Below are 18,154 nucleotides of genomic sequence, written 5' to 3'. Positions count from 1 at the left end.
ACTAACCTCTGGTACCTGCACAGACTTGCCCTCAGGGAGAGATTTCCCCAGCAAGGGGAGGCAAGGGGAACCAGGAGTTGTCCGATTTCCATTTGGACATTCGACACAGTTTCAAGACTGGAAGAGACTGTGGGGACGAGTGGGGACCCCCCTCCCCCACCCCAGCAGCCATGCTTAGGCGCAGCTGACCTTGACGTCCCACGCCCCACCCCTCTCATCTGCCCAATCAACAGAGGCTGGCAGCCATGTTTCTCTCCAGCCCTCAATGGACCCCAGTCTGGCTCAGGCACTGCCCCGTTCCCTGCTGAGTCAGCGGTGAAGGGCAGGAGCTCTTAGGATATCTGGAAGCAAATACTGATTCTGATGCGTCCTGGCTCCACGGTCACGGGCACGGGGCTCTCTTTGCGAGCCCCAGTTTCTCCAACAGCAAAATGGGGAGGATAGAACCTAGTCCGTCGGGTTGTTGTGAGGTTCGATATCAGATGTCACGTGCCTAAAACGGTTCATAGGAAGTGTTCAGTCACTATTATTATTATTTCCTAAGTTTGCATTTTCTGCCTGTGGACCCAGAGCCTGACTGCCTCCCCTTGAATCCCAGCTTTGCCATTGCTTTGTTTGGCGAGTGATGTCCTCTGAGTCTCAGTTTCCCCATCTGTAAAATGGAGTAATAATAGTTCCCACTTCATAGAACTGTCATAAAAGAAATCCTGAGCGTGCAGTCATCGACGGTGGGCCTCATCATACCCATTTGAGATCAACCTCCCTCTGCAGACAGCCTTTACCTGGCCCCTTCCCTCCTGCCTCCTCCCTACAGGGTCTTGCCTTCTGCGCACAGAGGGGAAGCAAACTTTGCAGAGAAGCTGGTGACTCTCAGCCCCTCATGGGACCCCGGAGCCCCTTGCACCCTGCCAGGGTCAGCCAGAGGGAAGAGCCGGCCTCAGGGCCACACGGCAAAGCCGGGCTGAGTTTTGCACACCACCCATTGAAAAGTCATTCCTTTGCCTCCAAAATGCTTATCAAAATATTCTAGCTCAGAGACCCTTTAAGCATAAATTTCATATCCGTCCCCTGGTGTGACCTGTCTGTCCGCTGTGTTCCTACCTCTCTTTTGCTGGGTCTCTCTCTCCACGACTCCCCAAGTCTATTTCTCTGTGTGTTTGTACACTTTCCTTCCTGTCTCTTTGTCCTCTGTCTCCCTCTCTCCTATCTGTCCCTCCCTGTTTTCCCCTCTGCTACAGTTTCTACTGTTATTTTCACTCTTTGCCTCTCTGTCCTTCTATTTCTCTCTGGGTCTCTGGTCCTGTGGTCCCAACTCCATTCCTTTCTGTATGTATGTCATTATCTCTGGTCTCTCTCTACCTTTGTCAATCTCTTTTGTATTTATTTCTGTGTGCCTATCTCTCTTTGTATCTCTCTTTTTTGTACACACACACACACACGCACCAGCCCCATCCACATCTGAATGGAACAGTACACTCACCTATAAGCAGGATTTCTGCCCAGTGGTGGCCCCATAAGTCAGCGAGTCCCATGGGTTCTGGCACCTGATCGACGTGCCCCAACTTGCACACACAGACACGTCTTCACTCCAGCTCCCCCCTCCAGCTCCCTTCTTCCTCCCCCTCTGCCCTGCTGCAAACTCACAGGCACTATGATGGTGACAGCAGCTCCCAGGACAGACAGGGGTGGTGGCAGGAAGGAACTTTGGACCCACCTCCACCCTCCGCCCCGGGGCTCTCTTTCCTTCCTCTGCACAGCACAGATAGCAAGAGCCCCAGAAATCCTGGGGTTTCTCCCAAGGTGGAAGAGGGGAAAGAAATCCCTACCCTTTGGCCCTGAGTCCTTTGAGAATCATGTCTCCCTCCTCCTGAGACCCCCCCCCCCCCACCTCTTTGTCAGGACGGGGAAGCAATCCAGGGAGAAGGGGTACCAGGGAGGGAAAATAAGAGAATGTTAAGAGTTAAGGGAAACAGGACCCAAGATAATGGTAGTCAATTGTAATGATAACAAAAACAATCACGGTGGCTTCTGTTTGTGAAGACCTGAGGACAATCAGGCTCAGTGCCAAGCTCGCCATGAGCAGCCTGGAAATATTCAATGAGCTGAAATGATACTGATCATAAATAAAAAGCTGGGAGCACAGAATGCACTGGGTTGGGAGGGCCCCAGGGGTGTCTGACCCAGCCTGGGGGGGGGGGGAGGCAAGGAGGGCTTCCTGGAAGAGGAGACATCTGAGCTGAGAACTGGGGACACAGTCAAGGTTCAACGTAGGGGAGTTACATTTTTTTTTTACTTCCCTGCGGGCAAGACAAGCTGTTGGCCTTTGAGAGCACGTAGACCAAGATTTAGTGTCATCGACTGGGTTAGGGAATAACCATCAACGAGCATCAACTCATGTATCCATTCATTCACTTCCTTATTCATCAACAAACATGCCTTAGACTCTTCTGTGATGATCCCTGTGCTTAGTAGCGTTGGGGACACAGTAGTGGCCAAGGCATCCCCAGCCCTGCCCACATGGGCTCACAGTCCAGCAGAATAGATGAACCTGTTCCCCATCTGTACCAACCCAGCACGGGCGGGGCTGGGTTGGGGGAGACCGGAGGAGGCACGTGACCCGGTCTGGAGGTCAGGGAGGGCTTCCTGGAAGAGAGGCCATCAAACCTGAGACCTGGAAGATGCAGGGGTGGGTCAGGGGAGAGTCTGGCAGGCGGAGGGGCGGCATGTGGGAGGCTGCTGAGTTGGCAGCAAGGAAGGAAGTTCAGGCGGCTCCAGAAAAGAGGAAGTGAGAGGGTGGGCGGTGTAGGTGGTGGTTAAGAAAACTCTAAAGCCACGACTTAGGGCACGAGAGGCACCTTGGCATCACGGAAGGTCTCAGTCACCCGGCTACCTCCGCTTGCTGCCCGCCTGGGTCTCATTCATGCCACAGGCAGTCACCAAGCATCTGCTTCAGGGAAGCACGAGGCTTAGCAAACTGGCTCTGGAGGTTCGAAACCTGGCCCCTCCACCGGCCACGTGTTCAGCCCTGAGCGCGTCGATCCCCCGCCCTCGTGACCCCTGTCCTCCGCTGTAAGACGGGGCGGGGAGGGTTTAGCCTCTCCGCCCTCCACGCCGCAGCTGCGCCTTGCCGGGAAGGGGATGTCACCTCTGTGAGCGGGATGTCACCTCTGTGAGCTTCCGTATCCCAGCTGCAGACGGAGACAATGACTTAAGGCCGGGCAAGGGCTTGGAGCAGAGCCTGGCACAGAGCAAGCCCTCGGTGGGCGTGGGTCTCCACTGGGCGTCGGGACAGCAGCCCCTCTGTGGAAGTGCGCACCCACTCCGTCACTCGACGCCCGCACCCCGAGCACCTCCTGGGCTTGCTCTAGGTGCTCGGGACAAAATGCACAGTGCAGACAGAGACCATATGCGACAAGCACACAAAACAGGTACATCATGCGGCATATCAGGAAGTGATTCGGCGACGGAGACAGGAAGAGTCAAGCAGGTTAGGGGATATTATTATCCCATCTCGTCGCCCACCACACCGACGCTCACGGAGGGGAGGTGACTTAGCTCTCGCCTAAAGTCACAGGGCCTATCGGGCCACAGGCTCTGATCCACCTGGCTCATCACCTCCACGTGTCCGGCCTTCCAAGGTCCGAAAGTGGCTTCTGGCCACCTCCAGCCCCGTCATCTCTGTACACGCAGATGGACGCCGGTGGCCGCATGACCCTACCGCACCCCCGGTGCCTGGGGCTCCCTGTGCTGAGCGCGCCTGGTGCACCTGAGTCGGCATCCAAGGCCTCCGTCTACCCATCCTGTTCTGACCTGCAATCCACTCCTCAGCCAGGCTTCCCTCCGGATTCCGCTGCCCAGTGCCCCCCACCGCCCCGGGCCTCAGACCCTCGCCTCTCCCTCCCCTCCGCCCCACCCTAGAGGACAGAGCCACCACTGGAGTGGACTTTCCCAAATCTGCCCCTTCACACAGGGCTGGGGTTTTCTCTCCCAAAATCCCCCACCCCCCCTTCCCCATGGCAGGTTCTGTGTTTTCCTGCTCCAACAAGAGAGAGGAACTTCCTGGGCCCCTCCCTGGAACACAACTTCTACTTGGTCTCTGACAGGTGCAAATAAACCCAGGGCCCTGCTGCCCCCACACCCTCACCTGCCAGACTCACGCAGGCTGGCCCCAGGCTGGGTCTTCCCAAGCATGACCTCGACTGACCTCCCAGCCCGGACTGCCTCTCTATGGCTCGCGCACACCTTCCCTCGGCAAACATTTATTTGGGCCTACTATGTGCCAGGCACTTTTTTTTAGGTGCTTGGAGCACACACCAGCAAATGAAACAAATACAGACCTCTGCCCTTAAAGAAATCACTTTTATGCAAGGATGGGGAGGGGCAGAGGGAGGCAGACAACGAGCAGGACACCAACGGGGCGTCTGGGTGGCTCAGTCGGTTGAGCATCTGACTTTGATTCCAGCTCAGGTCATGATCCCAGGGTCGTGGAACCGAGCCCTGCATCAGGCTCCATACTGAGCATGGAACCTGCTTAGGATTCTCTCTCTCTCTCTCTCTCTCTCTCTCTCTCTCTCTCTCTCTCTCTGTCTCCCTCTGCCCCTCTCCTCTGCTTGCACTCTCTAAAATAAAAATGTATAAAAAATACATAAATTTAGTTAGAGGGCGCCTGAGTGGCTCAGTCGTTAAGCATTCAACTTCGGCTCAGGTCATAATCTAGCTCATGGTTCATGAGTTCCAGCCCCTGTCAGGCTCTGTGCTGACACCTCAGAGCCTGGAGCCTCCCTCGGATTCTGTGTCTCCCTCCCTCTCTGCCCCTCCCCACTCACACTGTCTTCCCCTCAAGAATAAACATTAAAAAAAAAAAATTTAAATACTTAAAAAAAAAAAAAAAAGAGCAACCCCTACAGCGATCATTTATTGGAATGATCTTTTTCTCTTGATCTCTTTTTCTTTCTTAAATTTTGGGCATTTCACCTCCAATCAATAAGGCTCAACCCTAGGTGTACATCCGTCTTGGTCTGTTTGAGCTGCTATAGCAAAACACATACCGGGAAGATTATAGACAACAGAAATTTATATCTCATGGTTCTGGCGGGTGCAGCGTGGTCAGGTTCTAGTGAGGGCCCTCTTCCTGGTTCTCACCGTGTCCTCACACGGTGGAAGGAGCTCGGGATCCCTCTGGAGCCTCTGATCCCATTCAGGAGGCTCTGTCCTCGTGACCTCATCACCTCCCGAAAGGCCCCACCTCCCAACACCATCACTCTGGGAGTTGGGATTTCAACCTATGCATTTGTGGGGGACACAAACATTCAGCCCACAGAGCAATACCTGAGACAGTGATGTCGGCGTCCACGCTGCTGTGCGAGCTGGAAATGGAGTTTGAGGCCCTGCAGGTATAGACCTCCGAGCGTGCCCTGGAGAGACTGGAAATGAAGAGGGTCTGGCCATCAGGCCCGGGGATCCCACTGATGCTCCGTATGTACCGGGCAGGGGGCTGGGAGTCAGCCAAGCAGAGCAGGGGCACGTTGGAACCAATCACTAGGGTGAAGTTGGGTCTGGTGAGGTCATGGTGGAGTGTCAGGGCCACCTGGACCGAGAGAAAAACATCCTAGTTGGGAAAAGTATGGAAAACAAGGACCACGATTCCCACCAGACTGGGCATTTAGTTCAGGGCTGAAAGTTCCACACATTGAGGGCGGCGTGCAGTCACATAGCCTGGGAGTTTGCCCCATGAATGAATGAATGAATGAATGAATGAATGAATGAATGAGTGAGTGAACTATTGCAGCCACCCCTTCACTGTGGTGTCTGGGTCCCTCACTGCCCCTAGCGAGACTTCAGCTCCGTGAGAACAGATACTTGCCTGTTACGTCCGCCGCATTGCCTGGGCTAACGTTCAGCATAGAGCGGGAGCTCATATCGTTCAAGAGAGAAGGAGGGGAAGGAGGGGGAGAAACCTGGGTTCAAGTTCCTGCCTTTACTCCTGACACTGTGAGATCTCGGCTGAGCCCCTCCCCGTTCTCGACCTCGGTTTTGTTGTTTGTAGAAGGAAGGGTATCTTCGAGTCCTTTCAGTTCTGCAAATATTTGTGTTCTAAGGACTGGAATTTCTGCGAGATTGGAATCCTGTGGTCTACATCTGACCTCGAACTTGAGGTAGGACGAGTCTGAAAGTCCCTAATTTGTTACATAATAAAGGTTCCGTAAGTGCCTCTTAAATAACTAGATGGTGAACGAACTTGTGAGAGAATATGAGTACTTACGTGCCCGGCTTTGTTCTAAGTTCTTACGTGAACCGACTCTGCTCCTCACAAGGACCCATGGAGGTAGACACTACTGTGACTTCCACCTTTCTGATGAGGAAACTGAGGCACGGAAAGGTGACGTAGCTTGCCCAAGGTCACCAGCTCAGAAAGAGCAGAGCCTGGATTTGAATCCAGCCAGTCTGTAGAGCCCTTGCTCTATTTACACGGCCCCTGTTCTTGGCTATAAATGGTGGATGGACCAGTGGGCGGTAGAGAGGGGGGTACCCTGTGTTGCAGAGGTGGGTCTGTTATGGGGCGGGGAAACCCATACTCGCAGGCCACATCGGCACAAGGCCCTCGTGGGGTCTGGCTCCCAGGTGCCTCCTGGTCTCACAGTGGCGGGTGCCAGAGTCATGGCGTGTGACTGTGGGAATGCGAGGCCCCGCCATCCGCTGACATCACCGGCCCCTCCCCTCCCCGAATCACCTCGACATTCAGAAACCACCAGATCATCACCTCCTTGTTTTGGGGAGACACATGTCAAATTCAAGGAGGCCATGTGCTCCACGGGAGACAGGGCTGCCACCGGGGTTGGTGGCCTTTTCTGGGGAGGAGAAAAGAGAAACTGAGGGTGATAGGGCTGAAAGGGATCTGGAGCCCCAGGAATTATCAGTGGCAGGAAATGCCTCCCTGGGGCCTTGGAAACACCCACTGCTGGCTTTGCTGGTTCCAAAGTGAGCACATCTGGCACGAGCCTCAACTGTAATGGGAACACACACACACACACACACACACTCACACACATACCCAACAAGCCCTCACCCACTCCCCTGAAGAGTGGATCCCAGACCCTCTCCCCAGAAAACACACCCATGCACACATTTGCATCTAATTTCAGGTAATCATGGGCTACTCTAAGGACCGACTGCAGAGGCCGGGTGAAGACTAGATTATAAATTAGTAAAGATCTTCTTTGAAGAGAGTTTGGCAATACAGATCAAAAGCTGTGAAACAGGTATGCCTTTTGCCCTAGTGGTTCCACTTTTTATAATTATTCCTAATGAAATTATCATCACCATGTGCAAAGAAATTAGCTATAAAGATATCTGGTGCCACACAGCTTATAAAAGGGTAAACTGGAAAGGGTCTCGATTTACAATGAAGACTGTATTTTTTTTAATGTTTATTTATTTATTTTTGAGAGAGACAGTGTGCATGCAAGTGGGGGAGGGGCCGAGAGAGAGGGAGACACAGAATCCGAAGCAGGCTCCGGGCTCCGAGCTGTCAGCACAGAGCCCGACGCGGGGCTCGAACTCACAAACCGTGAGATCATGGCCTGAGCCGAAGCCGGACGCTTAACCGACTGAGCCACCCAGGCGCCCCGTACATTCTTTTCAACCATTCATGGAACATATACCAAGATAAGCCATATCCTGGGCCATTAAACAGAACTCAACAAACTTTTTAAAAAATGGAAATCATACAGTGTGACCACAATAGACTCAAACTGGAAATAACTAACAGAAAGATAATAGCAGACTCTCCAAACATTTGGAGACTGAACAGCACATTATAAATAAGCCACGGGGCAAAGAGGGAGTCTCGGAGAAAAACAAGAAATACGTTGAACTGCATGAGAATGAAAATACTGCACGTCAAAGTTGTGGGAGCAGTGCTGAGAGGGAAACTGATGGCACCAAAAGGCCGACTTTAGGCGAGAGGGAAAGTCTTCAACAATCTAAGTTCCCGCCTCAAGAAATTAGAAAAAGAATAAATTAGGGCGCCTGGGTGGCTCAGTCGGTTAAGCGGCCGACTTTGGCTCAGGTCACGATCTCGCGGTCCGTGAGTTCGAGCCCCGCGTCGGGCTCTGTGCTGACAGCTCAGAGCCTGGAGCCTGTTTCAGATTCTGTGTCTCCCTCTCTCTGACCCTCCCCTGTTCATGCTCTGTCTCTCTCTGTCTCAAAAATAAATAAAAACGTTTAAAAAAAATTTAAAAAGAAAAAGAATAAATTAAACCCAAATCAAGAAGAAGAAAGAAAATAATAAAGAGCACAAATCAATGAAACTGAACCACAGAGAAGGTCACTGAAACAAAAAGCTGGTCCTATCAAATGATCAATAAAATTGATTAACCTCTACCATTACTAAGAAAATAAAGAGGGAACCTTCGGATTACTAATTTATCAATGTTGGGGAAGAAACAGTAAACATCATTAGGCCCTGCTACCAACAGTGGGGTGATAAGGGAACAGGACAAACAGGCCTACACCCATAAATTTAACCATGTAGAGAAAATGAACCAGTTCCTTGAAGATCACAAAGTACCATCACTAACCCAATGTGAAACAGATTATTTGAATAGCCCTATAACAGTTAAGGAAGTGGATTTTATAATTAAAAAAAAACTTTTTAAATGTCTCTTTATTTTTGAGAGAGAGAGAGAGAGAGAGAGACAGACAGACAGACAGACACAGCATGAGCAGGGGAGGCACAGAGAGTGAGGGAGACCCAGAATCCAAAGCAGGCTCCAGGCTCTGAGCTGTCAACACAGAGCCCAACGCGGGGCTCTAACTCACAAACCGCTAGATCATGACCTGAACCGAAGTCAGACACTTAACCGACTGAGCCACCCAGGCGTCCCTGATTTTGTAATTTAAAATCCAGGAAAAAAGAAATCTCCAGGCCCAGAGGGTTTTGCATGAGGGTTCTACCAACTCTTTAAAGAATCAGCACCAATTTTATGCAATCTCTTCCAGAATATAGAAAAAGGAGAAATACTTCTGTATCCATTTTACGAGGCCAATATTACCCTGATACCAAAACCAAACAAAGACAGTACAAAGAAAGGAAGTTACAGACCATATCTCCACAGGAATACAGACACAAGAATTCTTAACAAAATAGTCACAAATAGACTTTAGAAATACGTAGAAAGAGTTGTACCCCAGCACCAAGTGGGGTTTATTCCAGGGATCCGAGACGGGTTTCATATTTGAAAACCAACTGATGTCATCCACCATATTAACAGGCTAATAAAGAAAAAAAAAAATCACATGGTCATATAAATTGATGCAGAAAGCATTTGAGAGGGGCGCCCAGGTGGCTCAGTGGGTTAAGTGTCCGACTTCAGCTCAAGTCACGATCTCATGGTTCGTGAGTTCAAGCCCCACGTTGGGCTCTGTGCTGACAGCTCACAGATTCTGTGACTCCCTCTCTCTCTGCCCCTCCCCTGCTTGTGCTCTCTCTCTCTCTCTCTCCCTCCGTCCCTCTCAAAAATAAAGAAAAGGAAAAGAAAAGAGCATTTGAGAAAATTCAATATTTGTTCATGATTAAAACCCTCAGAAAACTAGGAATGGAGGGGAATTTCCTCAACTTGAAAAAGAGTACACACACACACACACACACACACACACACACACACACTACAGCTAACATTATATTTGATGGTAGAAGAATGAATTCTTTGCTCCTAAAATTAGAAACAAGTCAGGATGTCCGGGCTCACTACTCTTATTCAACAGAGTACTGAAAGTTCTAGCCAGTGAAATAGGCAAGAAAAGGCATATATATCAGCAAAGAAGGCATAAAACTGTCTCAGTCTGTGGGTGTCACAATGGTCTATGAAGAGAATCCTAAATGATATCCAAAAACCAAAACCAAAATATTCCTACAACCAACAAGTGAGTTCAGTAAGGTCTCCAGATACAAGATCAACACACAGAATTCAACTGCATTCCTATGTACCAGCAGCAAAAACATGCAAACAGAAATTTTAAATGCAACATAGCTTACACGTTTCCTTTACTCATTTATCTGTCAAAGGACACTGAGGTTTGTTTCCGTGTCTTGGGCACCGTAAATAACGCTGCAATGCACCTGGGAGGTGCCGGTATCTTTCTCGGTTCGTGTTTTTGTTTCCTTTGGATAAACACCCAGAAGTCGAGCAGGATATGTACAACACGAGCCTGGGATATCCTATGCCAGAAAGGAAGGAAGTGCTTTTGAAAAATGGGCATGTCACAAGGAAGATCAAAGAGGCTCTCACTGGCCACATCTGGAAGAATTTAAGCACCAAAATATTAAGTACAGTGATGAGTTTTAAACCACTGAAAAAGAAATTTATGAGCACATAGTGATGAGAGATAGACAGATGGTTGATAGATAATGGGCGGATGGATAATAGAAAGATGGGTGGATAGACAGTAGGTAGATGACAGAGTGATACCTAAGTAGATGATAGAGGGCATACAGGTAGATGGCAGATAATAGATGACAGATGCGAGAGAGAGAGAGAGAGAGAGAGAGAGAGAGAGAGAGAAAGAGGAAGGGAGGGAGGGAAGGCGGGAGGGAGGAAGTGTGGAAGAAGGAAAGGAGGAAAGGAAGAAAGAAAATAGAGGACAGGAACGAGAGGTGGAGGAGGGATCTTGCTTACGGAAGAATCCCATTTCTGACTGCTCAGTGCTGAGAGTGTTGGACTCAGGAAATCGTCATTTGCAAGACCCCCAAAGCAAGAACCATCAGTGGACGCTCAGCCTCAGAGGAAGTTTTGGTGAGTAGGATACGGCCTTCATGTGTCTGTCCACACAATGCTTATTTATTCCAAGGGAGGAAAGAGAAAACAGTAACCATTTTGACTCGGTGGTCAAAATGACATCGCCCACGGTGGACAGATGGGACACTGTGCCCCGTCCCCAGATGCCACGCCCCCAAGAAGGACACAACCTCACACATGCAGTATGCTGGCCAGGAGCGCCTAATTACGAGGAAACATCAGACAAACACAAAATGAGAAATGTTCTCTTTTGTAAAGGGGGAGGTATAGTCCTTAAAAAAGTCACTGTTGTTGAAGATAAAGAGAGGCTGTGGGAAAGTCCCAGGTTATAGGAGGCTAAAGAGACAGGACACAAAACAGCTCCCAACTATAGACTGGGTCCTGAACTGGATGGGGGGGGGGGGGTGGATATATGTTATAAAGGACTTTTTATCACAGTGACTGAGAGTTGGAACATGGATTGGCAATTTGCTAAAAGCACTGCATCACTGTGCATTCACGAAGTCCACAGTCGTTTATGTAACAGCGTCCCTGTTCTTAGGGAATGCACCCTCCAGGTATCTGGGGGTAGAGAGTCGTGATGTTTGTGTCTTACTCTCACATGGGGGCTGGGGAGGGGGAGAGACAGAGAGCACAGAATGATAAAGAGTCAATAGTGACAATAGACGAATCTGGCTAAGGGGGACGTGATGGTTCTTTGCACCCTTTTGACGATTTTTGCCACAATTTGAAATCTGAAATTATGCCCAAAGAAAGTCTTTAAAAATTCCGTGCCAGAAAAGACCCAAGCGCTTTCAGAACAAGGCTTCTCCCTACATTCTCCACAGCCGTGCCTCGGAGTGTTCACTTCCCACATCCCTGACAACACTAAGTGGCATCACACTTTTAAAAAACGTAACAGGGGCGCCTGGGTGGTTCGGTCGGTTGAGCGTTGGACTTTGGCTCAAGTCATGAGCTCAAAGTTCATGAGTTTGAGCCCCACGTTGGGTTCTCTGCTGACAGTGCAGAGCCTGCTTCAAATCCTTGGTCTCCCTTTCTCTCTCTCTGCCCCATTCATTCATTCATTCATTCATTCTCTCTCTCTCAAAAATAACCAAACGTTTAAAAAGTAAAAATAAATGAAATAAAAGTAAGGATCTGGGTAACCTGGGTGGTGGCTGTTCCTCAGAACCACCTGTAGGAGATGAGATTCTGAGGGAGCCCCTGAACAGACAGGCTGACGTCGTTCCCCTCGGTGGCCCAGGGAGGAATGGAGGCCACGGCCAGCTGGGCAGACACCTGCTTGCTGCAGGAGCCCGTGAAGCAGGCAGAGGGAGGAGGCAAGGGGCACTACCACGGGGGCCACTTGGCGGCATTCCAACACTGGAATTAGCCCCTTTTAGGCTCTCGCTCATGGGAGCTCAACAAGGGGAGCGGAAAGGGCAGGTGCAAAGGCCCTGAGGCAGGAGTGAGAGTGTTGGTTTAAGAGAACAGTAGAAAGATGGGTGTGGCTGGAGTTGAGTGAGTGAAAAGGAGAGAGGTAGGAGATAAGGTCAGAGGTAAGGCAGGCACACCACACAGGTGCTATTGGCATTTTTGGGAAGGGGAAGGAGAAGGAGGGGAAGAAGGGGAAGGAGAGGGAGGAGGAGAATTATGTACAGGTATATAAAATATATAAATGTATATATAAAAATCATATGTATATGATTATTATTATTATGATTATTAACAGTTATTTGTCCTGTGGGGCTCTCCTAGGCATTGCAAGTAGTTTAGCAAGTCTGACCCTCCACTACCCTAGAAGGTCCCTCTAGGCTTTGAGACGAGAACATCCCCACATTGCCAATTACCCCACACACTGCCCCCCACTAGGGGGCAGTATTGGCCGTGGTTGGGACCAATTCACTGCCGCTCTCGTAGGCCATTTTAAGGATTGTGTTCTTAAGAGTGTTCCGGAACCACTGGAGGCTTTGGGGCGAAGGGATGACGTTAAATGATCATTCTGGCTGCACAGCGAATGGGTTTTGCAGTCCAAGGACACAGTGGCCACACTGCTCAGCTCGGAGGAGCGGGCTGCGATGCGCATACAGGTAACACCCGCAGGGTCCCCGCTACACGCACAGTGACACGCGGCAAACCCGGGGCAAAGCAGAAGCAAGGCGGTCCGGAGGTGGCCGCAACAGTCCAGGCGCGAGAGGGCGGTGACTTGAACCGAAGTGGTTGCAATAACGAAACCGACAAATGGGGACATTGGCCATCCTGAAGCCGAGAGTATTTGCTGGCGGATCAGATCGGGGGGCGCAAGCGAGGAGGCTCTGGGTTCAGGGGCAGGAGCACCTGAACCAACGGGGGTGCCATTCCCTACGATGTGAAGGCGTGGGGCGGGGCGCACAGGGCCGGGGAAGAAAATCAGGAAACGTGAGCACGTCGCTGTTACCCGCACGCCGGAGCCATTCCAGAAGTTCCGTCCGCAGGGACCCTCTAAGGGACCAGCCATGTTTTCTTGAGGCCCCCATGGTCTTTCTGCCTCCTCCCAGTTGGAGTCTAGACCTAGAGGAAAAGCAGGAGCGTCTGAGAAGCGCCCACACACACCGCTGCAGGGTCCTTGGTTTCTCATCACCCCCAAAGAGAGCCCATCAGTCCTGTCCCTCTGTGTCCCGCCCCCGTTCAGCCCAGACTGCCCCGTCAGGGACAGAAGTGCCCCCAGGGTCTTGGAGGTGAGCCTGGGAAGAGGGCCCGAGGCTTAGGGCGGGGTCCACCGGCACCAGGCTGGGGTCTCACCAATTCCGCAGGTTCCTCCAGACGCTGCAGTGACCCAGCTACCCGGCCAGAAAGAACAGCCCGGCCCTGCTTTTGTCGATGAGGAGCGTGGCCTTGGGCCCCTCGGCAGGGGCGGGGGCAGCCTCCATGTGCCCCGGAGGTCCTCCGTGCCACCCGAGGTGCCGGGCACACAGCGTTGGCCCCAAGTGGAGTCACGGCTACGGACCCGAGCCTGGGCTCCGGGCTAGTTTTTGCTAGGCACCTGCAGCCTGGTATGAAGGTGTTGACATCAGCCTCCAAGGCCACGGATGGGAGTTTAGCGGAACAAGCGATAGAGAACAAGAGGAAAAGTAAAGGCAGCTTCTTCTCCGCCTCAGATTCTGCCTGGCAGGCAGTTTCCAAAGGCCAGCTGGGGTCCAAAGGCCTAGGGGTGGACGAGGAAGCCACAAGGACACTCGAGTCACCTCGATGCTTGGTTTCTGACGCCGGCGGGCTGCTTGGCAAATGGATGGACGGGCAGAGAGGGTCAACAAAGACATGTTACTGGGTCAGCATGGGAGAAAACAAAGTGTGAAAAACAGTGGTCTAGAATTTTTATGTTTTTGTTTGATTGTTTGTTGTTGTTGTTTTTTTTATTTTTGAGAAAGAGTACAAGTGAGGGAGGGGCACAGGGAGGGGGAGAGAGAGAGAATCCCAAAGCGGGGCCCAAGCTCACCCGATAAGGGGCTCGAACTCACAAACCGTGAGACTATGACCTGAGCCTAAGTCAGCTGCTTAACCAACTGAGCTACCCGGGAGCCCCAGCCGAATTTTTAAATGACAGCAGCTAGCGCCGGCAAGGGCGAGTGCACGCCAGTGCAAGCTTTCTAAGCAGGATGTGTCAAAGGACATAAAAATGTGCCTTCTCTTTGACCTCACAATTCCTCTTGTATTTATCTTAAGACAATCATTATTGATACATGAGGATATTTACCTCGGGGCAAATCGTGCAAGTGTTGTTCATGGGATCGTTTGGTCTGGGATCAAAAAGACAGGTCAGAATTACCTAAGTCAAGAGACTAACAGTGCAACGGCTGGAGCGCCAGCAGCCACTTTGAGCAACGAGGAGACCTATGGAAGGAGGCCATGCCTGGTACAATGAAAGACGTACACAGAAGGTGCTTGGATCTCTGGGGACCATGAAGCCGCAAGACCAGACTGTGATTTCTTTACCAGTTAGCTATCGCTGTGTCACAAACCCCCCTAAAGCTTAGCAGCTTCAAGAGAGAGACACAGGTAGTACACAAGTTCTTTTGAGACCTGGGCTCAGGGTTAGCACTTTATTATTTCTACCTCATTCTGTTAACCAAAGCAAGTCAGGAGGCCAGCCCAGACTCAGGGAGGGGGGGGGCAGGAAAATGATTCTACCTCTTGATGGAAGAAGCTGTAAGTCATGGTACAGGGGGTGTGGATACAGCGAGTGGAGAAGTGGGGTCACTGCTGCCATGAAACTACCACAAATTACATTCCATGAGAGAGAACTACATGCTCTATTAATAAAAGCACTGCTATTTTGAATTTCTGTTCCATGCCCCGGAACCAAATCCCTACTTGGTATAAAGAGCATGGCAGACAGAAGAGTATAAGCAAAGGCCCTGTGGTGGGAGGAGCATGAAAACTTCAAACAACCGAACTAAGTGAGGTTGGGGGTGCCAGGGGCAAGAGGATCCAGTCAGGGAGCCACTTCCCACCAGCACCGCGTTTCCTCGTCCTCCTGTGGCCTACCCACACATCTGGCGACAGTCACACTCTCCTGGGGCAGGTTCTGGCTCAGCCCACTTTGTCAGGCACATGCTGAGGGCTGGATTTGATTCTGTGGGCATTAAGGATGAAGACAGGGTCGCGAGCTTTCAGAATTCCCATCTACCCTCTCTCTCTGAAAGCTTCGCGAGAGCAGGTAGGAACAGGGGCACAGGAGACTTACCCTGGGGCTTCTTTTTAAAACAAAATTTTTTTTTAATGTTGATTTAATTTTGAGAGAGAGAGAAAGAGGCAGAGAGAGAGAGGGAGACACAGAATCCGAAGCAGGCTCCAGGCTCCGAGCTGTCAGCACAGAGCCCGACGCGGGGCTCGAACCCACGAACCGTGAGATGGTGACCTGAGCTGAAGTTGGACGCTCAACCGACTGAGCCACCCAGGCGCCCCTACAATGCACATCTTTATGTTCCTTTGGGCTGCGAGAACATTCCTGTGGGAGTATATACCCGAGAGGATAATTGCTGGGTCCTGGGGGCTGCACATGCTTGGTCTGCCCAAGTCATACCACGTCCTACAGAATCGCTGTTGCCGTCCACTTTCCTGCCAACGCTGTCTGAGGCTCCCCCGACTCTGTCCCCACGGACACTTGGCATCATCCAGCCCGCTCGCTTTTCCTGGCCCCAGGGAGCGGGGCCTGAAGTTCAGCCACGTGTGCGAGATGAAGATAACCCCTCCCCGCATCTCCGCTTCGCCGAGTGAACCCAGAAGCCCAAAGACAAGAGGCCCGGGCAGCCAGGAAGAGGGCCGGGAGGCCAGGAAGAGGGCCGGGAGGCCAGGAAGAGCCCTCAATTCTGGATGGCGGCACACTGACCCGATCGACGGCTTTTGCTGTGAACGTCTGTGCGCTGGTCCTCACTGTAGTCCCAGAGGGTATCTATCCGCTCATTCCGCCGGTCAACTCACATACACTGGGCAGCTACCACGGGCCGGGCGCTGTTCCAGGTACTGCGGCCATGACGGCAGACAAAGCAGACAAGGCCCTGCTCCCAGGGCGCTGACGCTCCAATGGGGCTCCATTCACACCGCCCAGGATGTGCATTCTAAGCAGAAGATGGCAGGACCGGGACAGGCTGAAAAGGAACTGCCTCGAGTTCCCCTGACTTCCTGCAGTGACCCCTTCAAGCTCTCACTCTTCATTTATCTTCTGAGGGTGATAAAGAGAAGGGGGGCTGGAGGAAACAGGGGTCCTTGGACCTGCCAGTGGGCCCCTTCCTCATGCCCCTGGGAGCCCCTGGGTCCTCTGGCCCAGCATCAGCCTCCCGTGCAGGACAGAGGAGAGGAAGGTACAGAGGTTCATCTACAGAGACACTTCCACAGCTTTCAAGCTCCCTCCCCTGGATGCCGCACCCCTCCCCAAGCCCCGCTGTGCACCTGCTGACCCTGTTGGCAATAATCGGCACCGGACTTACCTTCTCAGGTGAGAAAACACAGCGGCCCTGAGCCGGAGGGGAAGTCAGAGGAGAGAGGATTTTAATTCTGCCCAGGGGAAGGGGGTGCAGAATACGGGGCTTCCCGCGACAAGGGGCTAAAATCCCAAATCTCTGCTCTAGTGTTGAAGGCCTCCGTGATATGACCCACACCAGCCTTTCCCCATTAATGTCCATCCTCCCACCGCCTCCCTGCCACACACACACACGCACACACACGCGCGCACACACACACACACAGGGAGCCCCATTCTCTTGTTCCTCACTCAACCTTACCACCTCCTTGCCCCAGATCTACATGCAACGAGGGGGGGGGGGCGGCTGAAGATGGTGCTCGCTGACCCCCCACGGGAGAAGTTTTGAGCTTGGCATTCAAGGTCTCTACAAACAGGCCTCTGCCTCCCTTCTCACCACTAGCTTCCACACACCCAGAAAAGAATTCTGAGCTCTTGTCCCCCACATGCTACCCTTGCACGCCCTCCCAGCCAGCCATTCTGCCAGGCCCAGAGCGGTGGAGGGCTGGCCTGTGGAGCAGGGAAAGCTCTTTGGTTCCCCCCCACACCCAGACGAGTAAGCTCTAAAGCCTTCAGCTTGGCATTCAAGGCTTCTATGATCAGGTCTCTGCCGACCTGTCCGCCCTTAGTCTCCACCAGCATAAAGAGAACTCAGAAATGTGGTTCACCCATTTCTATCCTCATCCTGTCCAGGGATTCCCCCAGCCTCCCCGCGGAGATGAGAGCCCAGCCCTCGTTTCGGGAAAGGGAAGCCATGGCTACCTGGCCTCTCGTGAAGCCCAGGAAATAGCCCACGGTGGTGACCAGAACCACACCAACCATCACTCCAAGTACAATGCCAGCATGCCCCCTCCCCAGGGATGGGTGGTCCGTAGAATGCCCTGGCCACTCTCTGCCGAGGCTTCTGTGGAGACGGGGGGAGAGTGCCCAAAGATTTCCCAGTCCTAATCCCCGGAACCTGTGACTGTTCCTTTACGTGGTAAAAAGATAGTTTGCAGCTACGACGAAGTTAAGGGGTCTTGAGATGGGGCGATTGGCCTGGGTTACCCAGCTGGACCCTAAAGGTGAGTGTGCTTAGAAGGAGGCAACAGAGGGAGATTTGACAGAAGAGAACAGGGCCACGTGGTAGGAGCAGACAGAAGCAGAGGGAAACCGGGTCAGAGATGGTGCCATGATGCTGGCTTTGAAGACGAAGAACCAAGGAATGCAGTTCTAGAAGCTGGGAAAGATGAGGGAACACATTCTCCCCTACAGCTTCCCAGGGGAGCAAAGTCCCGCCAATATCTTGACTTCTGCCCCCGACAGACTGATTTTGGACTCCTAACCTCCGGAAGTATATAAGGATACATTTGTGCTGTTGTAAGTCACCACATTTGTGGCG

General features: G+C 51.9%; 1 protein-coding gene across 3 annotated transcripts in view; it reads right to left on the bottom strand.

Moving 5' to 3' along the window:
• Positions 1 to 18,154, bottom strand: part of CEACAM20 (CEA cell adhesion molecule 20) — a 65,166-nt gene that overhangs the window by 17,639 nt on the left and 29,373 nt on the right. The window contains exon 2 of one of the 3 annotated variants that reach the window (XM_042968414.1): positions 5,329 to 5,587. The gene's annotated coding sequence lies outside the window, so the exon portion shown is untranslated. Of the gene's footprint in view, positions 1 to 6; positions 123 to 355; positions 550 to 5,328; positions 5,588 to 18,154 lie in introns of those variants that run through there. The other 2 variants (XM_042968415.1, XM_042968416.1) reach the window with 2 other exon arrangements.

This window comes from Panthera tigris, chromosome E2, assembly GCF_018350195.1.
Source record: "Panthera tigris isolate Pti1 chromosome E2, P.tigris_Pti1_mat1.1, whole genome shotgun sequence".
Taxonomy (NCBI): Eukaryota; Metazoa; Chordata; class Mammalia; order Carnivora; family Felidae; genus Panthera; species Panthera tigris.
The sequence above is the reverse complement of the archived record's forward strand: the minus strand, read 5'-3'. Positions and strand labels throughout refer to the sequence as shown.